Genomic DNA, 5,578 nt, shown 5'->3' on the forward strand with positions numbered 1-5,578 from the left:
AAAAAAAAAAAAAAAAAAAAAAAAGAAAGAAAGAAAGAAAGAGGGGGAGGGCGAGAACAAGCGCTGTGCTCCGGAGTGCCGCTGGGTTAACTCCTTCCTGCCCCACGCTTCCCGCACGGTCGCAGCCAACATCCCCTGCTTCGGCTGCGGGCAGCGGGCTGGGAACGGAGCCGTGGGTGTGGGGAGTGGAGGATGGGGCGCGGGGCTGGCTTTGGGGCCAGCATCTCAAAGCTGGGGAACGGCTAACTGAGCTCATAGCCTGTGAGTCGCCATCTCGGACACAACGTTTGGTGTCGAGTTACTGCAAAATCATCAATAAATGAATGCTGCCAATCTCAAATAAACGCCGCTATGCATCCAAAGGAGTGTGGCACTGAGGGTCACTGACACTGCTGCCCGCACTGTGCTACGCAGAGGGACCCCAAGGAGAGAATCACAGGCTCATTAAGATTGAAAAGACCTCCAAGATCATTGAATGACTTGGGCTGGAAGGGACCTTTAAGATCATTGAGTGCCAGCCCCTGGCCATAGGAAGGGCTGCCAATCACTAGATCAGGGTTAGGATCCCCAAGAACACCACAACCCACCCCACCATGACCACTGCCAGCAGCCCTCAGAGCCACATCTCCATTGTTCTGACCCCCTCCAGGGAAGCTGAGCCCACCGCTCAGTGTGGGTGCCTGATCAGAGCCTGATCACTCTTCCACAGAGGAAATTCCACTTAACATCCAACCTGAACCTCTCCTGGCAAGGCATGAGGCCATCACCCCTCCTCCTGTCATTGTTACCTGTGAGCAGAAGCCGACCCCTCACCACAGCTCTCAGGGAGTTGGAGAGAACTGTAAGGTGTCCCCTCCACCTCCTCTTCCCCAGGCTGAGCCACCCCATTCCCTCAGACGCAGCCTGTAGGGCTTGTGCCCCATTCCCCTCACAGCTCAGCATCTTTCTTGCAGTGACACAGGCCACAATGCCATCGGTATTCTTGCCCACCGGAGCACACTGCTGGCTCATGTCAACCAGCATCCCCAGATCCTTTCCCACCACGCAGTTTTCCAGCCACTCAGCCCCAGAAGCAACAACTCCTGGCAAGGCTGCTCTTGGACTAAAGACTTAAAATGTGGGGTACCACTTTGGTATAGAGTCATCAGCTTTAGTTTTAAAAAGCCCCAAAGCAGTGCCCTCTTCCCTGTCACAGCCCATGCCTGGGTAGCTCTGCACAGACCTGAAGTGTTGCACATTAACCAAGAAATTGATACGTTATGCTTTTAATCATTATGCAAACACACTGACCAGCCTAACACAGCTTTTAAAGCACAGCCCGAATGTATCTGGGGCCTGAGGTGGGCTCTCAGGATGGCTGCTGCCAGAGCTCAGCTGGCTGCAGGAATCCATGGCTGTGCAGACCCAATCCAGGTCACCAATAACAATGCCATCTCAGCTGCTTTAAGCTCTTTAGCTGAAATCCTTCACTGCCAGGAGAAGGCAGTGACATAGAGATCAGCCCCAGCCCCACCAATGTCACATGAGCCCCTCGGCAAAGTTTCTTTGCTCATAGCCTCTTCAACAAGACAGCAAGTTATTTCCAGTTTAGCTATATTTTATTGAAGTTGTGCCTGTTTATCTATCATATGGAGGGAGGAGGAGGGGGGGGATGGAGAGCGACTCCTCGCTCATTATCACTCTGTGCTGCAGGCACTGAGCTTCTATTTCACAGCCCAAGCAATCCGTGTGCCACAGTACCGTGCAGCATAGCTCTGTGAGACATTAAAGGGGAAATCGGAGCTGTTTTTCTGCTGGCTCCCAAGCAGCCTTTCCATCTTCTTTCCCCTGGTTCCCCCCCAGCTCTGTTTGGACAGTTCCTGCACTGCACACAGCGCCTGGGCAGCTCCAAGGCACCTTTGGAGAACTGTTCGGCCGCAGCAATGCTCTGCATAGAAGCAGAGCCAGCATCCAGCCTTGCTGCCCGGCACAGAGCAGCCCTTAAGCTCCTCACGCTGCTCTGCTCTGTGACCATCGCTGCTGCTACGTTTGCAGCTTTCTCTCTGCTGCTGGCAGGGAAAAGGCATCCTGTGAGCTTGGCTGCCCAAAGCCACGGGGCTTCCTGCTGCATGCAGGAAAAAATCAGGCAGCACCACTGAGAAGAAAGCAGAAAGCAACAACGAGGAGGAACCTGGCAAGGATTAATCTCAGAAAGCTCTGCAGGACAGACATTCCCACACCACTGCCATATAGGCACAGTCCTGTCCCAAGGCATGGCCACAGGAACTGCAGAGCCCACCCAACCTGTGCCCCATCCTGGAGCCAGCTGGGGCTCACTGCAAAGCCCATTGCCTCCACAGAGCCATCCCCACACACCGCTCAAACCCCAGCATTGGGGCTGCAGCAGGTAATGTGCCCTGTGCCCAGCAGGACACCCATGGTGAATTCTCACCACACATCCCAAGAGAAATTGTGCCTGGGAAGCTCTGGCTATGAACACGGTGTGTGCAGTTCTGCTCCATCTCAGTGCAGGAAACAACCAGGCTTCCTGCTGGGCTGCCTGCTGATGGAGAAGCTCCATTACATCTCCCTGCATCACTCCTATGCAAGCATGGTGAGGTTGCAGGACAGCAGTGGGGATTGTTCTGCCCCTATGGGGTTGTACCACAGCATCATCAACACCAAGGAGGGGAGATGGCAAATGCTGCCCAGCTGTGGCACAGGAACTCAAGCCCAAGCTTAACTTACCATTCCGTTGGGGTGGGAAGAAGCAATAAACAAATCAAAACTAGCATGAGAAGAGAGTATTTGGGGTTATTCTAATCAGAGCAGAGCAAGATGCCAGCTGGGTGCCCAGCTGCAGAAGTCCACCCTACAGAACAGACTTATACAGCTAAGTATCACTGAAGGGCAACAGCTGCCTATTCTCAACCATCTCCCATCATGGGCCCAGCCCAGTGCTGACTGCAGCCCCCACTCCATCCAAGAGCAGGTTGGGGTTTCCCCCAGGATGAGCCCAGCAGTTGCTTGCACCCCTCTGGCTGGGTGCTGTTGTAATGTGCTACAACACAGGCAGGGTGAGGAAGGGAGCGTGAGGCCAGCAGTGTGCACTGAGCCAGCGCTTCTCCGCTATGCTGCACACTGCACCGTGCAGACAACGCAGTCTTCCCAAGGTTCCTCACACAGTGATTAATACATTTATTCCAAATGCAGCTCAGCCCAAGCTGTGTATTTCCAGCTTGTCTCTGCTTATTGAATAGTAAATTTAGGCAATTACGTACATTATTCTGCTATCCATACACGTCAAACACCACCCGAGTGCAGTTTGTAACAGCTCCTATCTCTAAATAAACTTATGTAAAGAAATATGTTCTGAGGTGTGAGGCTCGGATGCTGAAGAGCAGCTTCCTGCATGGCAGTGGGTGGGGGACAGCACAGAGCATGGTTCCCCAGCACCAGCCCACAGGGCACCCCCTGCAGGAGCTGCAGCACTGTTGGAGCTGCACCTTCACATTCCACACGCAGCAATTTTGCTTAAACCAACACTGTATAGTAAGCTCTGCTGAAATATGCTCTTCCCAAAGAGAGATTTCCCCCAGCTTTCATGCTTCTCCTGCCATCCCATGAAGTAGGCAGAGGGAAACAACCCTACAGCCCTTGTGCTGTCTGGCAGAGACGGAGCACACCAGCTGAGACCAACGCACTCCCAAAGGCCCAGGGGCACCTGCTGTGGTCACTGCGTGGAGCTGCTGCAGCTCCGGGGTGACGGCACTCCTACCTCCCCCCACTGCCATGAAGATCTTTTGGGAAGAATGTTTCCTTTTTCGCCTGCAGAGCATCCCACAAAGATACTTCACATGTTTGGACCCTGACACCAAGGACAGCCCTCGAGGTGCTGCGGTGTCACCCAGCAAAGGGTGCAGGGCCTCCCTGCAGAGGACAGTGCCTGCACAGCTGCAGCTACCCAGGTCTTTCCAGAATGGGGACGGAGCCAAACGACGATGAAACCACGCACAGAAAATTCAGCAGAGCTTATCAGGCGTCAGCAGGCACTGGAGCAGCAGGAGGGAACCAAATCCCCTTTGAAGCCATTGGCCCAAGCACCAGCAGCACAACACAGGGAGAAGCACAGAGTAAAAAGTGTATTTCTATGGGGTGCAGCATCCCCGCTCAGCTCCATCGCTGCTGTGCTCCCCCAGCACGTAGCCCCCTGCAGCTGATGCCTGTAGGTTTAGGAACAATGCTTTTTGTCATGGACATTTTGCCTGGCATCCGACTCCCCACCACATCTCCTCCACACATCTCCCCAGGACGTCACACGCTCTGCTCAGGAATCCGAGGCTGATAATTCACTGATAATGTTTGAAGGCACACAGAACGGAATCGATAATGAGGAAACATCCCTGTGCGCAAATTGGGTCACAGAGCTGCATTCTGGGGTCTGAAAAGGGGCATTTCAAACACACTGGGAGCTCTGCAAACAGCTCCCACTCCCTGCTAGTGCAGTGCTGGAGACGCCACGTGTTCTGGAAGCAGAAGCAGGTGGGCAAATGGCTTTGCTACCGATGATGGGAACAGATGTGCTTGCTCAGGGGAGCTCAGAGCCTTCGGAGTAGATTACTTCATGGAGAAGTATGTGTGCATGCACATGTGTGCAAGAGCATGGGTGTGCATTTGGGTGGCTTGCTGGGACAGGAGACCCCTGCCCTGCTGTGCTGGGAGGAGGCCCCACACTGTGCACACTGGGAATACCCTGCCCACCGAGCCGCATGCAGCTGCTCTTTGCCCACCTCCATCCGTTCATGCATAAAGCTGTACAAAAATAACGTGAACAATAAGCAGAGAGAGGAAAGAGAAATCATTTGGAAAATGGCTGGGCATGGGAATACCTGCCTTGCATTGGAGAGCCATAGTTCAGAAAGAGAAATCACGTAACAGAAAGGACAGCTGGCGGTGAACAAAGGGCACAGCTGGGCGCAGCCACAGCCATCGATCTGCACCAGGGTGGGGAAGATGTCAGTGTTGTGAGGTACATCCCAGTGAGCAGAACACAGCTGTGCTCTGAAGCCAGCAGCTCAGGCTGGGCAGCAGCAACCATGCTCCATCTGAGAGCAGTGCTGTTAGTGCCAGCAACAAAGCCATGCAACGTGCGGCTGCTCTGCCTGTTGTTCTGTAACAGGCTGAACTAAGCTGCATTTGCTGAAGCAGTGAAAGGGGAAGGAACTAATCGCCCTATAAACAAACCAGCTTATGAGCATTTAGGCAGCGTTTCTTATTACCAGTTCTTTTGTTTACTACAATTAATTAAATAGCTCTTCATTAAAATGTTGGGAGGGGAGGGTGTGTTTTTTATCTGCTGTCTGTAGATCAGACGTACGGATATGGGAAGAAAACTCTGGGAGGTGACTGAGCCATGCTGGGAAAGAGAAGTGCTCACACAGTGAGTCTTTGCCCAAAGTGGAACAGAAATGTACAGCAAATAGGCATCAGAAGCCCCCAGGTAACAACAAGAATCCCCACGGCATGCACCAGAAGTTCTACATGGCCCTGCAGTGCATTCCTTCTGCTGGGGACAGGCTGTATGAGATGCAACATATCA

Source organism: Excalfactoria chinensis, chromosome 9 (genome assembly GCF_039878825.1).
Source record: "Excalfactoria chinensis isolate bCotChi1 chromosome 9, bCotChi1.hap2, whole genome shotgun sequence".
Lineage (NCBI taxonomy): Eukaryota > Metazoa > Chordata > Aves > Galliformes > Phasianidae > Excalfactoria > Excalfactoria chinensis.